A 20,137-nucleotide genomic window follows, 5' to 3' on the forward strand; every position below is an offset into this window, starting at 1 on the left:
TCTGGTTCAGTTCCCAGCCCGCTGCTAATCTTACTTTGTATTTCTGTTGGCCTGTAAATCTGTTTCGCCCCCTCTTGCACTAGTCTAATTTAATTTATTAATTTTCCCCCTTTTGCACTGGTTTTTAATTTAATTTTATTTGAATGTCTTGCGCTGGTTTGATTTAATTACATTTAATTTCCACGTATCCCCATCGTACAAGCTTTTCTTTCAGCCCCCCTGCTCCTGGCCACAGCCTGTTCTTTTTTCTGCTGTTTTGGTAACGATCATTGCCCTCCTGCCCCCTGCCAGCCACTCCCACCTCGGCCACGCCAAAGGCAAGCCCATCTGCACTTGCCCGTGCCTAATGCCAGGATCCCTGTCCCTCCGCACTCGTACAGATACACCGCCGCAGACCCTCGTGCCGTGGACCCCGGATGCAACAACAACTGCTGCCTCACATCATCTTGCTCTACAGCGGGACCTTTCACCTGCAACCGCTGCTGGTTCACTCCACCCCAGCACTGACCACCATCGCAGCAACCAGCGCCACACCAGCCCTGGATTCAGACACCTCCACGGAACAACTCAGCTGCCTCCTGATCAACGCCAGATCGCTCTGTAAACACACCACCGAAGTCTGGGAAAGTATCTTCACCCTCATCCCGATGTGACCTTCATCACAGAGACCTGGCTCACCCCTGCATCGACCCCCGGAAATCGCTGTGGAAACACCCATTGACTGCAAGATGAAACACCGTAACCGCACCAACAGACACGGAGGTGGCATCCCCATCTTACAAAAGGAATCGATCACCTGCACCATCACTGATGGCGAAACCACGCCGATCATGGAACACATGAACTTCCAGCTTCGGACCGACCACAATACCTCCATCAAAGGCACAAAGACCACCAGGACCACGAACTGGCTTCAGTGATGCCATTTTGGAATTCATTACTCTCTCGCTATTGAATCCGAACACTTCTTCTTCCTAGGGGACTTCAACTTCCACCTGGGCGACTCCACTGACAACTCCACCAACCTCCTGGAAAGATTGGACAACATCTGCCTTAAGCAGCTGGTCATGAACCCCACACAGAAAGCAGGACACATGGTGGCCCCATCTTCACATCCAGCAACAGAATCAGATACAGCCACACCTTGGAACTCACCTGGTCGGACCACTCCATTGTACTCTTCACCATCGCCAGACCTCCCCACACTGCCCCCAAACGCCACAGTGCCCCCTACCGCAGCGGAACCAAGGTCACGCACCAACTATGCTCCCTATCAGTACCAGGAAAACGGCGATCATGGAACACATGAACTTCCAGCTTCGGACCGACCACAATACCTCCATCAAAGGCACAAAGACCACCAGGACCACGAACTGGCTTCAGTGATGCCATTTTGGAATTCATTACTCTCTCGCTATTGAATCCGAACACTTCTTCTTCCTAGGGGACTTCAACTTCCACCTGGGCGACTCCACTGACAACTCCACCAACCTCCTGGAAAGATTGGACAACATCTGCCTTAAGCAGCTGGTTATGAACCCCACACAGAAAGCAGGACACATGGTGGCCCCATCTTCACATCCAGCAACAGAATCAGATACAGCCACACCTTGGAACTCACCTGGTCGGACCACTCCATTGTACTCTTCACCATCGCCAGACCTCCCCACACTGCCCCCAAACGCCACAGTGCCCCCTACCGCAGCGGAACCAAGGTCACGCACCAACTATGCTCCCTATCAGTACCAGGAAAACGGTGACTCAGGTCCTCTTCATCAGCCAACTGGACTATGGCAACACACTCTCTGCAGGCACCACAACCAAACTCATGTAAAGACTCCAGACAATCCAGAACACAGCTGCCAGACTGATCCTCAACCTGCCCAAGAGAACCCATATCTCCCAGCACCTGAAGAACCTCCACTGGCTCCTCGTCTGAAAGAGATGCACATTCAAGCTTCTGTCCCATGAGTACAAAGTACTCCATGACCCAGGACCTGCCTACATGAAAAACTGCCTACATTTCCACCGACCTACTAGGAATCTCCGCTCTGCACACTGTGACCTCGCACAGACACCACGCATCCGCCGCTGCCGCTTCGGAAGACGCTCCTTCTCCACCTCGCGGAAAAGCTTGGAACACTCTCCCCTCAACCCCCGCACCGCACCCTCACTGACCCACTTCAGGAAAGGACTCAAGACCAGGCTTTTCGACTGCTACCTGCAGCACAGTGCCTGGATACCCTCCCGGGTGACAAGCCATGCTATACAAGTACAAATTGATTGAATGATTGATATTTCCTCTCACCAAATGCTGTTGGCTACTTGGTGTATCATTCCACTTCTGGAAAGTACCTTCACTTGAAAGCACGAGGCGCTATTTTTCATCTGAAAAGTACCCTCAATCATCATGCTGTTTTCCACATTCAATTCTTTAGCTCCTATATTCATTCTACATATAAATCAATTTTCCTCATGCTTCTTTGAACCATTAGCATAGCCAATAGGGCAGGATTTAAAGTGATAAACAGCATTTGTTCACACAACACATATAAATAGCATTTGTGAATACACACATTGGGACATTAAAGACAGATATATTGGTTTTGCCAATGCTTGTTGCTTATAGAAGCCTTGTAGTTATCGGGTTAAAGCAAAGGGAACGGAAAGGCAATGGTTATAACATATTTGAAGCTCGTAGAAGTAGCTTGTGAAAAAAAATCAAAAAAAAAAGTCTAGAGTTCTGGATTTAATTAGCAACTTTTAAGATTCAATCCATGCGAAATATGATTTGTTTTATTGAAATCATATGAACATGCGAAGAAAACAAAAGAAGACCGTTTCTGGGTTTAATTATGCTGTGGCTTTATAAGAAGCTGTCCAAACAAAAAGGATCAAAGGGAATTAAATAAAGAAATAATAGTGCGCATCATGAAATGTATTTTCAAGGCTAAATGAAGCAAGAATTTAAACAAGATGGCTACCTACGAATTTCTTTTATAGCAAAGTTTAATCAGGAATGAAGAAAAGTGTATTTTCAGAAGTGTTTACACTTTTGGACAGTGCAGACTGGGAACTAATTTTCGATTTAAAATACATTTAAGAATAGAACACTATTGATGGTGTGCTTCAAAGTTACTTACAAACTCATTCTCTCTGCATTTTCGATAAAAGACCAGCTATTCAAGTGTAGATCCCTAAACCCATTCTTCTGCTGCTTATGAGTTTGCCAGCTGTGTGTATTTTTTCAGAGGCACGTTAGTGCGGTGTGGGTTTGTCCTACCTCATGACTACTTCCACCAAGGCTAACAACTCTTGGCTAAACCCAGTTATTTGCCATGATTCCTTTGTTGGTCTTAGAACAGCAGGGCAAATGAAGCATCAAAGTTATCTGTGTGCTTCATTGCCAGCATGGAATGTTCTCTCCTCTCTTAAGTACTTTGATGTGGCTTATAACTAACATGCGTGTTATTAGCTCAGCTAAATGATGGGGTCTTCTTTTTCTGTCACCTCAAATGCATGTTACTGTAAAACATTTGTCCACTTTGCATGTGTAGTGCATCTTCTGAATAACATTCTTGTGCTGGAAAAGCCACTTAGAGAAGGATGGCGCTGCTACATGAAGTTTACCGGCCATAATACCCAGCCGTTGTAGCATATTTGTTGGTGATTTTTCTGGAACAACCGGTCTTCTCAACACTGTGGCTAGGATCTCTGCTCCCTTCTTCAAGTGCTAATATAATCATTGTAAGTATTATAGGGTTACCTTCTTGTCTCATACTTTTACAACACATATCCGCTATGGTATGCCAATATTTGACTAGCCAAATCCATTGCAATCCCTTATGTCCCTTGGCCGCAGCACTTCTCAACTTCTTGGCACAGACCATTGTTCATCCAAGGCCTTATCCTTTGCCTCTATACTTGTATCTGCTAATACTTTTATCTGCTATCAATTCAATTTTGCCACTTTACATCTTCTTTCCCGACCACCACTTTTATCAGGTTATAGAGAGGCCAGCCATTGTGTACGTGCCTCATCTTTTCTTTGTTTTATTTTCCTTCATGTCCATGCTCTGAAATGAATGAATTACTGATAAACCCTTTTCTCTTCCCTGTCCCTCATCTTGTTCATCATCAATTCCCTATATCCCCTTTCATCATATTCAATCCAAGCAGAATACACCCCATTGTCACTACCTGTTCTGCTGACCTCTCACATTCTACTGAGTTCTTTTTTGATACACAGCAGTCGATAATGCTTAATACCTTGCAACTTTAGAAAATTTGAAAATTCCGCAGATTTAATTGTGGGCCATTGTCCGAGACCAAAGTTTCAGAACAACTCTCTCTCCTTAAAAGTCTCCTCACAGAATGACATAACATGATTGGCTTTGCTCTCCTTCATGAATACCACTTCCAGCCAATTAGAAAAATAGTCAATTAATACCAAGGCATATCTATTTCCTTTCCTAACCAATCAAAGGGCGCACAAATATCTATAGGCAGTTTTAACCAGGTTGGGAAAAGCAGTAGGGACAATATAAGTTTCCGTGACAATATGGGATTTGTCACTGCAAGTACATGGTACACAATCCCTCACAAATCTTTTTACATATTCATCCATTCCTGATCACCGAAAATCAATGCGTGCCCTACATTTCATGGCAGAAATTCCCCCATGACCTTTGTGCAATAGTTCCAACAATCGGCAACGTAACCTCTCAGGAACTACTTTTCTATCTCTCCTCCTAACAATTCCATTTAATACTGAAAGCTCGTCCTATACAGGTAAGTATTTATTCAGATTCTCTCTTTTGTCCTCAGCTACAGCTAGACTCCTCTGTATCTTTTCCATAACCAAGTTCATGCACTGGTCTTCCACCCCTTTTGTTTCCTCTCATATGGCACCCTTGCATATTTTACTTACTTCCACCACCACCCATTGATCATCTTCAACATTCTTGCCCCTGTCCAGTGGTAGCCTTGACAAACAATCTGCACTTATGGTTTTGCTACCTGGTACATTGCACATAGTGAATGTGAATTTTTGCAGTCTGTACAACCACTTGGCTAAGAGGGGTGTGGCTCTCCCAGCACCCTTAGTGGTGAACAAGGATATTAATGGTTTATGATCAGTCCGCAATTTGAACTGGTTTCCCCAAACATATGCCCAAAAATATTGTACACCCTACCAACACGCTAAGGCTTCTTTTTCAATTATAGAGATAGTGGACTCACTGGCATCAGTGACTACTATGGTTTTGTCATTAGGGTAAAAAGGTTTTAACATCAGTGCCTCACTGATAGATTTCTTAACAACTTCAAAAGCTTCATGGCATTAATCAGTCCATACACACTGCACACCTTTCTTCAACAATGTTCGAAGAACATATACTTTTTCAGCAACATTTCTTACAAACTTAGAATAATATTTTGATAGTCCTAAAAAGGGCCCCAATTGTTCCTTGTCTTGTGTGGCAGGTGCCACTTCTATTGCCTCAACCAATTTCACTTCCGGTTTAATCCCTTAACACAATAGTGTATGTCCAAAGTATTCCATTTAATTTGCCTCAAATGTGCACTTTTCCAGAGCAATCGTTAGACCTGCTTGCTCCAACTTCAACAATACCTCTTTCAACTTGTCATCATGCTCTCCCTTGTTACCTACCCAAACCAACATGTCATCTTGAAAGTACAAGACGTTTGACCACCCACTCAGCACAGTCTATATGTCCCTCCAAAACACAGAGGATGCAGATGCAAAACCAAATGGCATGCGTATGAATTGATATGCACACTCTGGTGTATTAAATGATGTGAGGTGCTTGGACTAGGCATGCAGACTTATCTGGTGATATGCGCTGGACAGGTCTAACATGGAGTAAAATGTTGCCCCTCTTGCACTCATTAACATTTCTCTGATGAGGGGAAGGGGATGATGATCCACCCGTATGCAATTGTTCAAATCCCTCAAGTCGACACACATTCCTAACTTGCCTTTAGCTTTTTTGGCAAGTACGATAGGGATAAGTCACCCCGAAGCCTCAATGAGCTCAAAGACCCCGGCCCTACACAACCTGTCCAAATCAGTTGAGAGTTGTCCTCGCAAGGCCAAAGGACCATTGAGGAACTTTTGAACCTTCAGTACCACATTCTGCTTTAGAATAATGTGGTGTTCAAATTTTTTCAGACAATCACGTTTCTCACTAAGCAGACTGTTAAACTGCACAATCCACTTTTCCACCCCACTCTGTGCCATCAACAACACCTCATCAGAGTGATTGGGTTCCAATATAATACTGAGAGACTTCCCCATCTTCATCTCCATCCCAATAGAGTCTTACATTTCTCCACCACATACACTCTACAGCGGGTTTGTCTTCCCTTGTACTTCAGATCAGTACAAAAATACCCCAACAAGGGTAAATTAATTCCACAATACTCCTCCGGTACTACATCTGCGGGAGTCAATGCAGAACCCTTAATACTGTTCCACACAGTTTTGTCAATCAGAGTGTATAATGAACATGAATCAGGCCACATTTATACATTCGCACCATTAATTTCTATTTCACATTTAGGTGGTTGATTCGGTCTCACCTTAGAATCACCACCCTATTTGTCCACATTGCAATCTACCAACACCTCCACATCCTCATTTGTATCAGAATTTGAGCAAACATTTCTAGAACCTCATTCCTTTACCAAATCCACACTGGATTTCTTCACAAATTTTCCATCCTTGCACATTCTTGAAAAATGCCCAAATCTCTTGCACTTGAAACACCTGGCTCTGAAGGCCAGGCAAACATTTGATTCTGTTAAATGTCTAATGCTACCAAATCTGTAACACTGTTTAACGTTAGTCCCTTTATGCCCCTCATTCATTTTGCCATGTTTGGCAAAAGTATTCTTGTTGTTCTTCCCGGAGTTGCGTAAAGCATTAACTGTTTTACTAGCTGCATTCTCGTTTTCGTTCTAGTAATGATCTTGGTACAACTCTTTGACATAACAAGAAGTGGTGTCAATCCAATGAGTTATAACTATGGATTTCTCTAGGGAAGGGTCTTTCAAACCTAGTAACTTTTCTTGGCTTCTGGTATTGCTTGTCTTGTTTATCATTTCATCCCTTATTATTTCGTCATGTAATTCTTTAAGTTTGTATGAAACCGCTAGCATTCTTAGCACTTACACATTTTGCTCTATAGATTCCCCTTGTAACTGTGCCATTGAAAAGAACTTATGTCTTTCTACTACTATGCTATTTTCCCCCAAAATTCTCCTCCAGAGCCCTAATTGCCATAGCATGCATGTCCTCTTCTACCTCCTTGTCCTCCTCGTTCTACTCTTCCTGCTCTTCTTCTGGTACAGGCAATGTTTTCAAAATCATTCTGCTCTCTAAGCCTAGATTGTGTTTCAGAATAGCCAATTTTCTCTTCGATACAAAAGCATCACCCCCAATGGCTTCCAAGTATGTTTCAAAAGATTTCCTTCAATCCACTCACACTATGCCAGGTAACTCTGGATTTTGCAAAAATGGAGCTGGAGGTACAGTGTTATGCATTGCCATTATGATACTATGTGTACAACATCAACAATAACATAAAATAAGGAAAGTAGTCACTGTTGTCCTGGAAGCTCAAAACAATAAACTTAAATAAAGAAAGTGTCACAGTTGTCTACTTCCTGCTTCACCTATCATCGTTAAAGTTGCAAGTCCAGCTGTCAGTCTTGTTCTGAGCACCAGAATGCTCTGATATTTTCATCCAGTGAGGTCTTCTCCGTAATTTCCACAGATCCAACCAATACACTGACTCCTTGCAGTGCTGGACCAATGAGAGGATTCCACAACAATGCTCACACAATATGCTGCCTTCCTCAATCTCTTGGGCCAATAGCTGATCAGAGACTTGCACACACTAAGCTTGTGAGAACTCACACACACAGCACCTAAACCTGCTATGTGATCACACGCAAGTGACACTCTTCTGCTAAAAACACCTCTGCATTGCACGCTCTCAGCGCATTAGCACATTAAAAAAACAACACACAGCCTCATGCGCAGCCCTTCCTGTGCCATCTTCGCGATAACAGCCAGGTGCCAATGTTGATGAACGCATGCAAACGTGTGTGCTTCACTGTGCTGTCCTTGCTCTCTTCCCGCGCCTACAAATGCCAATTTAGATCAGTGACCAACATGCGCAGCCCTCCAGCGGTAACAAGACAGTTGCCCAGCACGTTATGTAAATGTAGTACAGCAGAAATAAAAATTGAATGGGTCTGCCCGATATGGTTGGGCTTCTCCTTCCGCTGTTAGCTCCTCACCTGCCCGTCAATCTCCATGAACCAGAGATTACTCCCAGGGATTGATTACAACACTGGGGCAGCAATACACCAAATACAGTACTTACCTCTTTTTTCCTTTTAAGCAGCGTCACACTCCGTCCTCTGTCGCCAGTTTTCAAAAGATGACGATTCAGATGTTGATAAAAGGATTTTATTCAGCTCAGTACAAATGATCAACCCCTGGCAAACCCCCACCTCAAGTCCCCTTTTCAGAACCTCCCAGGTTCTAACTGATGTCACATGGCAACCATCTCCAAATGACATAATAGTACATTCACATTCCAACACTTTGTATCTCCTCTTTTCCCTTGGCAAGAGCTTCACACGTCTTTCGTGGATAGTCCTATTCCAGTCAGTCCTTTTCAGACTTCTGCCTCATTGATTTTATTCTTGTCCTTACTATATCATATTTCAGTTTCTGACCAATTACACTACCAATCATCTCCGCTAGTTGAAGAAATCTAAATGGGCACCGTTACATGCTTTCTGCAATGCACATACCATTTATTTTACTTCTGGCTATTGTCTATCTGATTTAGATCCCTAGAGTGCTTATACTCACCTTGCACCTTCATGCATTGTTGCCTCCTGTGACCTTTCTGATATCTCTCCCCTTAGCATCCTTGCACTTGGTTTCAGCTGCATCTTTTCCTGCTCCCTTTTCACAAGCACATTTCCTCATCTGGCTACCACACTTTTTACTACATGTACCAGCAAGCACACAGAAAGAGAAGAAGGGTCCCATATCCTTGTGCTCTCCCCTAAATGCCAATGTTTACTATTGGTTATATTGGTTGGTATCACATTGCATTCCCATCGATATGTGGATAGGGCCCTCTATCCCAGAAAACAGCAATAATAAACATATGGAATGCAAACAACCAAATTATTTCATGTAAAATAGTACATTTAAAGCACTCAGAGGACACAGGATACACACATTTCCAGAGAGATTCTTGTGTGGGGTATTAATTTGTTTATTAGATTTTCCCATCTCTGTTTCAATTATTGTACATCAGTGGTAAAAGAAGCAAATCTCTGACAACCAACACGTGTTTTGCCCCTTAATGGCACACAGTCCTACTTTTTCTCAAGGAAAGGGTTGTCCCAATGATGTAAAACGTAATCCAGTAGTGCTACCCATGTTATCTAAAACAAATGTAGTATCTTTTAACTGGATGAACAATCCATCATAAAGACAAAATTGCATGTGGTATCAAGACCCATGTTGCTTCTTGCCTCTGGATCGCATTCTGACTGTAGAATCTTAGGAGTGAATATTCCACCCCAGCATTACGCATCTCTCCAGAGGAACCTTGCTCTCCTTGTCACACAGTTATGTTTTTAAGTAGAACCCAGATCTGTCACCAATCTCAGGGGGATCTGTATTTCATCAACCTACTTGTAGAAGGTGCAGCCAGAAAATGTCTGGTTGTATTCGCTGTATCTTGCTTCTTGATTTCATTGAGACCTTGCTTTCCTTGGTAAAGCACCACAAAAACAAATGAGATGGACTTAAATACAGCCATAAATACCACTTTTGGCAAACTCAAAACGGTCTTGTTGTCAACATCAAGGAGTAACTTTCATCTAGCATCATTCCTTCTTGTGTAGTTCCGGTTTCATGGATAGGAGTTTTCAGTGGCATGGAGATGTTTTCTGCAGTATAAAGATATTGTCAGAGTATCACAAGCAAGAATGAAGAATATTATGGTTTAAATCTCTTTATTGAAATTTCAAAAACCCACAATTAGAATTAAGCAGGTTTAGCCATCCACCCATTGCTGATGTGTGGTATGTAACAAGGCGAGTCAGATCTGGGCCATAAGCATAACATTGGACACGTTACCAGGCAAAGGCAACCATGCATAAAATAAGAGTAACAGAAGAAAAGAAACAATATGAACCTCCCACTCCCTCCCCCTGTCCCCCTCCCACCTCCACCCGTGTCCCATGCCCACTACCTAAGCTCTCAAACCTCCATATTGAACCTCCATCACCCCTCCGTCTGGTGAATGTCAGCAAGGCGCAGTAAGGGGAGGTAACGGGGCCAGGTGACCTCCCTGAATTCGGAAGCCAGCAGAGCCAGAAAGGGTTGCCATAACTCCCTGTACTTGGGCCCCTCGCCTGCCATTGTCAGCGTCAGCTTCTCCATCTCTAGAACATGCCACAGGCGGTATAGCCAACCTGTGAAGGTCGGGACCGTGGGGGTGCGCCAGTGTGTAAGTATGTTTTGTGTCGCTGATCCCAACGCAATTGCCATTTGCCACCCCCTGCGGGAACGTAGCGGATAAGTCAGAGGGTTTGGGAGACCCAGCAAGACATACGCAGGAAAACACAGAATCTCCATATCAAAATGTTTCTCAACATCGGCAATCACCTGTGACCAGTATGGCTGTATGTGTTCGCACTCCCACAGTAAGTGTATCAAGGTGCCCGTATGCTCGCAGCCCTGCCAGCATGTCGCTCCCCTCGTAGGGTCCATGAAATGTAAACGTTCTGGGGTGTAATACCAATATGTGACCACCTTTGTAAGGGTTTCAGTGAGCCCCATGTGATAAGCCAAATGTTGGGCCCTGTAGTATATCCCCTTCCACTCCTTGTGACTGGGAGTTCTGCTCAGTTCCCTCTCCCAGCACGCCCTGACGGAGTTGTATGTGCATGCATATCTCGCTTGTAACATCTTATATAAGTCTGAGATTAGCTTTTTATCTGACATACGCATAATAAGCCACAGCTCGTAGGTTGAGAGGCGTCTATCGGCCTCAGGGCGGATCCGGACACCGAGCGCCCAGTGCCAAGCTTGTAAATACCAAAGCCTCTCCGACTCAGGCAGACTGTACTCCTGCTTAAACCGATGAAATGGGATGACTCTCTCGGCATCATACATATGATACAGAAATCTACATCCAGCAGGCCTCCAGCGTGCATAAGCTACTGCGTCCAAGCCCGGGGAGAAGTCAGGGTTGTCCATCAGAAGGGTGAGTGGAGAGGGGAAGGTGGTGAGTTCATGCATGATATTAGTGAGGTCCCACACTTCAAGAGGCACTCTCGTGATATATGAGGCATATAGATTAGGAGGTCTGTGACGTTTACAGAAAAAGGGAATTTCTTGCAAAGGCCTTGCTGCAACTGCCTGGTCTTGGAACAAACAATGTTTCTCCGATTCCCAACGACTCCACTCCGCCAGATGCCACAGCTGAGCCGCCTGGAAGTAGAGCTTAAGGTCAGGGAGCCCGAGTCCGCCTCCCTCCGGAGAGAGGGTCGTTAATACCTGCTTCATACGTGGCTTCCGACCATTCCAGATGAACTGGGCGAGTTCTGATTGTGTCTGCTGAATCCAGCCTATAGGCGGCTGAAGAGGCACAGTGCGGAAGAGATAGAGGATCTGAGGTAAAATGGTCATCTTGACTGCCGCTATTTTGCCTAGCCAAGAGAGAGGGTAGTGTTTCCATTGGTCCAGATCTCGACTAATCTTTTTTTGCAAGTGTGCATAATTGATAGCAACTATTTCCGGGAGAGGAGCCAGCTGGATCCCTAAGTACGGGATGGTATCCGCTGCCCACTGAATGGGAAGTAGACTTTGAAGATGCTCCCAGGTGGATCATAGCAGGGAAAGGTCGAGAGCTGTTGATTTATCGGCGTTCACCTTAAACCCTGCAGCCCGTGCGAAGACATCCAGATCCGCCAGACACGCCGGCAGTGCGTTCCGCGGATTAGACAGGAAGATCAACACATCATCCACATATAGGCTGATTGTGTGGACATAACCACCAAACGTAATCCCTGAGATTGCTGGGTTGTGTCTCATCCTCTGAGCCAGAGGCACCATGTAGGTGGCGAAGAGGAGAGGTGAGAGAGGGCACTCCTGCCTTGTGCCTCTCTCGATGGGGAATTGGGTAGACATGTGACCATTCACGCGGACCGCAGCTGTCGGGAACTTGTCACAATTCAAAATATAGGTGCAAAATATCTCTCCCATCCCCATCCGCACCAACACCTGCTCCAGATAGGGCCAGTGAACCCTATCGAATGCCTTTTCGGCGTCGATTGCGAGCATCATATATTCTCCCTGTGTGCGAGAGGCCTTCTCAATGAGGTGGAGGGCACGTTTCGTGTTGTCGGAAGTTTGGCGCTCAGGGATAAAGCCCGCCTGATCCGGGTCAATAAGACCAAGCATATAAGGCGCAAGGCGAGCGGCAAGGATCCCAGTGTACAATTAAAGATCTATGTTTAGATGAGACGATATGCGCCACATTGGGTTTTATTTTTCTCCAGTTTGGGAATTACCACTATGGAAGCCTCCAGTAGATCCTCTGGGATTGCCCAGGGTTCAGCAAAGGAATTAAAAAGCTGGGTGAAGGTAGGGGCGAGCAGGGTGCAGAATTTCTTGTAGAAAACGCCCGAAAAGCCATCTGGACCGGGGGCTTTTGCCGGCTTAAGCCGAGAAATGGTGGCAATAACCATCTCTTCCGTCTGAATGTTCCTATCCAGACAGTCCGCCTGGGCTTTAGTCAAAGTTGTTAGGGCGACAGAATCAAGAAAGGCGGCCCCATCAACTTCCTCCAGCGGGGAGGCAGCGTATAGGTTAGCATAGAAGTCTCGGAACGCCTCGGCAATATCACTATCCTCCGAGACGCGCCTACCATCCCCTCTGCAGATCTCACGTACCCCCTGTTTCTGCTGGGTCTCACGTAGCTTGTGGGCTAAAAGGCACCCGCACCTATCACTCCCTACATAATAAGCATGTTTCAATCGTAGAGCTGCAAATTCCGCTCTGTCTTGGTCAAGTGCCGGGATCTGTTGACGCACCGCTTTCAGCTGACGCCATACCTGGGGGGCTCCCCGTCCTCTGGTGCATCTGTTTCAGCTCCCTAGTTTGCTGGGTGAGTTCTTCCCGCTTACGCCTGCGTTCCACGTTGTCTGCGGCTGAGATGGCAATAAACTCTCCCCGTATGACCGCCTTTAGTGCTGCCCACTGTGTAGCAAGAGTTGTGTCAGTGTTGGCGTTATGCGAAAAATAATCGGAGATGGAGCTCTGTATACGTTGACTACCTCCTCGCGGTGTAGGAGAGTGTCTCTGAGACGCCATACTCTGGCCGGACGCGAGATGGGTGGAAGAGCAAGAGTGACGTGTACCGGTGAGTGGTCGGAGAGAAAGGCGACTCCTATTTCAACCTCTGTCGCAAGCACTCACATCGGTGCAGAAGCTAAGAGGTAGTCTAGCCTGGTGTAAGACTTATGTGCATTTGAGTAATAAGAGTATTCCCGGTTACGCGGGTGAATACTTCGCCACAAGTTGCATAGCCCCAGATCATGCAAGCGCGTCAGCCCTGCTGCAGAGAGTGCACCGGATTGATGAGTGCGCTGGCAGGACCTGTCCTTGATGTTAACAAAGACAAGATTCAAATCCCCTCCCAGAATGATGTTGCGATCAGTTGTGGCAGAATCTTCGGTGAGGACGGAATGTAAGAATTGGTCCTGGCCCTCGTTTGGGGCATAGAGAAAGCCAATAGTGAACTTTAAGCTACCCAGAGCAAATCTATAGGCCAATAGCCTGCCCCTAATTTCAGCCTCCTTATGTAGGACTTCCCCCTTAAAATGCTGCACCACAAGAATCGCCACCCCAGCCGTTTTAGCAGGCCCAGAGGAACAGAATTGAGTTGGGAATTTCCGGGATCTGAGGCGATGGCAATCCCTAACTAAGAGGCGAGTTTCTTGTAGCATGCACAGATCTACTTGAATACTCTCTAGACAGGACAGAACCGCTCTGCGCTTCACAGGGTTGTTAAGACCTCGCACATTTAGGGTTACTATTTTAAGCGTGGTGGTAGGCATTCACTTTAACCAAGAAAACCGAAGAGCAAAAGGCAAGTGCAATGTTTAGTGCAAGAAAGGCGTGAAATGAGCAGTCGATGCAGGCGCTGTGGGGGCAACGCTAACCTCGTAGGAAGTGTGGACATGGAACCCCTGCTCCCCACCCAACAATCCCCAAAAATAAATACCATAATTAGGCTTTCCTGCTCTCAGTTTCTATTTTTGGTCAATTCTGGTGGAGTTTTTTCAGTGATTTCAATACCTGAAAAAAAACCAGTGGTTATCAGTGGTTACACATTTTAGCGCCATTAAAAACAACAGAAACAGTGTTTTCCGGTGTTTATGGAATGTTTTGCTTTTATTATTGCTTGCTTTCTGCACTGATGGTGCATGGTATATAAACAGTGTACGTGCAGTGTATATGAGGTCCAAATACATTTTTGCAAATCAAACTTATTGTAATACACCATACAATACTTCTTCAGTGAGTCTTTGGTCATGTGTGCTCCCTCTATCCTTCTCTTATAAACTTTTTTTCGGTGAAAAAGTCCCTCTCAACATTGGCACTTGAGACGGGCAACCCCAAAACAGCCAGTACATAATTTGTTAACTCTGGCCACTGACATAGCTTTCCATGCCAATACTGGTTCATTATAAGATTGTGATTCTCTGGGCAGGTTCTGCAATATTTGCGTCGAACTGGGCACTTATGCCCTCAGAGTTATTGAAGCGGTCAAAAATAAAGCAGCACTTTTGAAACTATGTAAAAGATTCCCCCTTACAGAAGGGATCTACAACGTGTACAGAGTACCACAGAGAGGTTTCATTGACTTCAAATGCCATGGTTAGTGAAGGGACATTTCTATGCATCATTGCAAGCCATTTCTCATACATTATCAAGTAAAAGTTCCTGAATTGCTCCTCAACATTGCTTTGCTTACCAAGTGGCAAGCACTCTAACGTGGAACATGTTGCAGTGCCAAAGTCAATATAGGGTTTACCCAGCATAATCTCAAGGAGATGTTTCAGATCTACACCAATTATGCTGAACTGTCGGCAGACAAGGGTGTTTCCAGACTCTAGTTATTTGTAATTATGTCCACTATAGCAGTCATGTTTTCCTCTAAAAATGTAAGAATGCAGTAGAGCGTACCTTTTTTCACATCACTATCAATATGTGACCAAATATCCTCACATTTCTTGCCTTTGGCATTATCACTCAGCAGAAACTCTGAACGGTTGCCACATGGATAATATAGCATTCACAGCCCCTTGGACTGAGAACCATCAACTAAGTGACACAGTTGGGAGGACTCATTCTTTGATGCCACACACAGCACAAAATGAGAAATATTTGCGTTTTAGTTCCCGCGCACAACAAAACAGTGCACCAAAATGGACTAAAAAGTCAATCGCATTCTTCATTAACTCTGTAAAATTGTAAAGATGCTTTCAGCATACCATCTAACAAGTGGCAAGGATCTCTTACAGAGAAGCACTTCAGCTCGGCTATCGATTTTGACAGGTCATCACACAATTTTTTCATATACGTAGCTGAATCACTGCAAATACAAACCATTATCACTCCAATATTTGTTGAACTTGAAAAGAACCTTTTTGCAGCAGCATTCCAAGTGACACTGCGTTCTATGTTTTCCAAAAGTCTGGTGTCATGTTTTCACCACTATCTCAAATGCTTGGTGATAGCACTGTTTTCACATATGCTTGTCATTATACCTTGCATTGAATATTTAAAATCTGAGGTGCTGGCAATTTACCTATCAATACTGACTCACTAGAAACTGGGGGCTGATGGATTAAGGGTTTTTACCCATTCTCTGTGGGTAAATGTGATGACACATATTGGGAAAGATTCTTATGAAACCAGCTATTTTACCTATCAGTGAAAGAATCAAACACAGCCAAAATACCAAATATTATTTTGCTATTTCCTGATTCTCTACAGTTTATACAATAATTAAACAAGACCTAAATCATGCTTCTAAACCCTGCATCTTTAGACCAAAGATCACAAAACTGAAAAAAGCAAAAGGAAGAAGAAACAATATTTTAGCGGCATCCCTAAACAACAAAACTCAAGCAGAATGTTAGCCCAGTCTTTCTTGCTGCTAGCTTGTATAACAAAGTTACATTGTATTGGTCCCTTAAGGAAGAAAAAAATGACTCTTTCACTCTCCTTTTCCTTTTTTTGAATGGCATTTAGTTTGTGGTTGTGCAGATGTTTTTTCAGTGTTTATATGTTTACACTGGTGAGGGCTATTTCCCTTTCAGTGGAGTTTTATCAGTTATTATAGGTTTAAACCTAAAACCGGACAGCCTAACCATAATATTAACAATTGAAACAGTCGAGCAATAACAAATTGTCCATCAACTAACAGTGAATGGAAATACGGCAGTGTGGGGTAAGCTACCATCAGTGAAAAGGCCCCCCCTCCCGCCAACGACCCGGGCATTAACCAGTCTGCCAGCTGGCTGATTGCAGCTACCAATGTCAACCAAGCGAGGATTTAGTTAGTTCTGTGGAGACAGTCTCCAGAGCGGACTGCTGGCCCTTGAGGAGTTCCGCAACAGGAGGCTTCTTGGAGCGGCGCCGTGGGCCCTGCTGACGCCATCGGGGCCTGGTGTCATCAGCATCTGTTTTGGGATTCTCGTCCCCGCTATCTTCTGTGGGCAGTTCCACTCCCAGCAATCTGCCTGCCTCCGACAAGAAGCTTAGTTGGTATAATTTGTTGTCCATACGAAACACCAACCGAAAGGGGTGGCCCCAGCTGTAGGGAATCTTGCGTTGCTGAAGGTGCGCAGTGATAGGCTTAAAAATTCTACAGTTGTGCAGGGTGAGTGCGGACAGGGCCTGGTACAGGCCCGGAGTCTGATCTCGGAACGTCAGGAGGTGCATTTGACGAGCCCTTTGGAGGATGTCCTCTTTGGTACAGAAGTCCTGGACGCAAACCAGTATATCTGATGGCGGAGCCGATGGGGCTCGTAGGGGCCCCACTCTGTGCGCTCGGTCCAGCTGCAAATCTGTCTCGAGTGGTCTGCCCAGGATGTGGTTGAAGAGCTCCTTCGTGTATTTGAAAAGGTCTTTCGAGTCGTTGTCCATCCTCACTCCTCGGATCCGGATGTTTTGACGTCGGGAGCGGTTTTCCAGATCCTCAAGGTGGGTCTGAAGATCAACCTGCTGACCATGGATCCTGAGAACCTCTTGCTGCAGAGCCGCCAGTTCTGTATCCCGTCCGTTGCTTTTATCCTCCAGTTCAGCAACCCTCTCCCCGATGCCATCCACATCTCTGCGGACATTCCTGAGCTCTGCCTTGAATTCCCGTTTGAGTGTTTGAATATCCTCTCTCAGGGCAGTAAACATAGACTCGAGAAATGCCTTGGTGATTGGTTCTGCACCATCCCCTCTCTCAGATGTTGAACAAACCTCTCCCATTGCCATGTCTGCAGTCTGTTGACCAACCTGCGCCTTCGCAAACAGGTCCTTCAGCATCTTGTCCTTGCGGCCCCTGGGGGGGACCATAGCGCGCCCACCCAGGTCTAGCGGGCCCCCCTAGGAGCAGTGCCCACGTTGCTTCAGCAACTGCTCCTCTGGCTGGTCCACTTTATGTTACAGTGTCTTACTCCGTCTCAGCACGGGGCACGAGCAGCTGACTTGATAGCAGGCCAACAAGACTGTACGTTCTGGGGCGCTCCCGGGGGTCAGCCGCCTCAGGCCATGCGCTACAGTACCTCGCAACTCCTCCAACAAGGCCCCGACTACTGCGCCTCTCAATCCCCTCCTGCCGTGGCGTCCGTGCCACTGCCAAAGGCACAGCTGGTGGGCCAGCGCATCCGCACCCCAGATGTGGCAGGGAGACAATCAGGTACAGGCGTAGTTTATCGCCACCCCCGCTCGTTTAGGTGCAGTCTAGAGAAAGAGGGGGGAGAGCACTTGCCTGATTCGTGTCCCTATCATCGCAGCTCCGCTATTAGTCCAGTAGGGCCGAGTCTCCGCCACTCAGCCACCTCTGCCGCCGATCCCGGCTCAAGAAGATCTCTCCCGGGCCTCCAGAACTTGCGAGTAGTGTCTGGATGTGTCAGGCCCTCACGGAGCTCCTCTCTGTGGGTGTCTGGCGCTCCCCCCAGTGACGCATCCGGCAAGGACCGGATGGTGGACCTTGGGAAGAGTAGCGCCACTGAAGGCCGCACCCACTCCCCTCCTGGGGGTGCCGCCAACAAGGAAACCCAGGCCCGGCCCCAGTGGCGCCAGGCGGTCACCACTGAGCCTCAGCGCTAAACTCAGTAATGCCTCCTCTTTCTGCGGCATAACTTGCTGTGCCCTCTGCCTCCCAGTTCAGACGAGTGGGAAGCTCCGCTTAGGCCACAAGTCTGTGTGCTGGACCGGGCAGCGAGCTCAGGCCCTGGTCACCCCTCACCTCCGAATGTGAGCGTCCTTAAGCCAGGCCGCCCGTCTCCGCAACTCGTGATGCCCCACCAGAGCTGCCGATGCCACTGTCAGCTGTTTCCTCAGTCCCACGGGAAGGCCCAGACCACCACTGGGCCTCCAAGTGCAGCTGTGCGCGGCAACGCCGGGGGAGACTCTTCCAAAATGGTGGCCGGGGAAAATGCAGCTACTCCACTTCGCCTCGGGCCCGCTCTTGGCGTTGTCTGCCGGTCTCACCCTCTGTGCACACCGCTACCGGGAACCAGGCTCACACCGCACCTGTCTCTCCATGCCAGCCCCCCAGAGCCTGCATCCGCTCACTCGGCCCCGGCAGCAGCCTCCGCGTCTTCCCTCGCAGCTCCGCTGAAAAGGGCGCCGGCGCTCGCTTGCTTCTCACCGGTGCTAATTCGCACTCCCAGGCTACAGGATCACCCCGGGCCAGCACCCCACCGACTCCGCTGCCTGAAGAGACTATCGTGCCCGGACCAGTGCTCTGTAATGGGAGGGCACCACCGCCACAGGACAGCCCTTAACTGCAGTCGTGCGGGCCCGGGGTCGGCCGAGCCACATTCTCAGAATGGCGGGCCGGGTACCTTTCTCCTCAGTGGCACCGCACCGGACCTCGTCTAGCATAGCTCCACCGCTCAGGAGTCGCCTCCGGCAACCCCACTGGATGGCTGTTCCTCTCTCGGGCGGCCCACCGACCCCCAAGCCGCACTCCGGTGAGATCTCCTAGACCAGGCCAAGTGTCCGCCCCACTTCTCTTCGGGGCCAGGCTCCTGCGTGTTCAGCTCTGCACCTCCACCTTCAACAGTCAGCAAATTTGCGTTCTCACCTCCGTCTGCAACGCAGTCCTCCGGGCCTGCTCTGTAGCCTGCAGCTCCTCGGGTCTCCACCGGAGCGCTCTACTAGGCCCGCGCGGGGGTGGTCTAGGCCCCAGCACGGGCAGCTCCTCCCTCCATGCTTAACTCACGGCTGTCCGGTGGCCAGCAGCCCCCTCTCCACCGAATACTGCTGGGCTTACACCGCAATTCTCCGATAGGAGAGTACCGTAGTCTCTGGGAAGTCTGGGACTGCCTCCGAATCGGCCCGGTATCAGTGCTGTAACAGGCCGTCGGCGGGAGCTCCGGAGCAGTACGTCTGTTCACGCCGCCATCTTGGCCACGCCCCCCAGAATAAAGAATTTTAAAGCAGCATCATTGTTGACAGATCAAAGCATCAATAGAATTTTGCTCATTTATCAGTGATTGTATTATACTGAATTGTCACATAGATATATCGTTTTCCTACCAATAATGAGGCCCCAGGGCACTTTTTAGGATTCCAAGAGAGTAACTAGTCAGTGTGGTAAGAATATTAGCACTCAGAGGTAAGAAAATGTACAGTTTAATGGAGCACACAGAACCAATGAGAAAGCATGGAACACCCAGCAAAACATTGTATTGACACATGCATGCTAGAATGGAAGCCACAACACACCTCTTTCCTTTGGAAAAAAAAACTCAGATTGTAAATGAAGATAAACGT

This window comes from Triturus cristatus, chromosome 12, assembly GCF_964204655.1.
Source record: "Triturus cristatus chromosome 12, aTriCri1.1, whole genome shotgun sequence".
Taxonomy (NCBI): domain Eukaryota; kingdom Metazoa; phylum Chordata; class Amphibia; order Caudata; family Salamandridae; genus Triturus; species Triturus cristatus.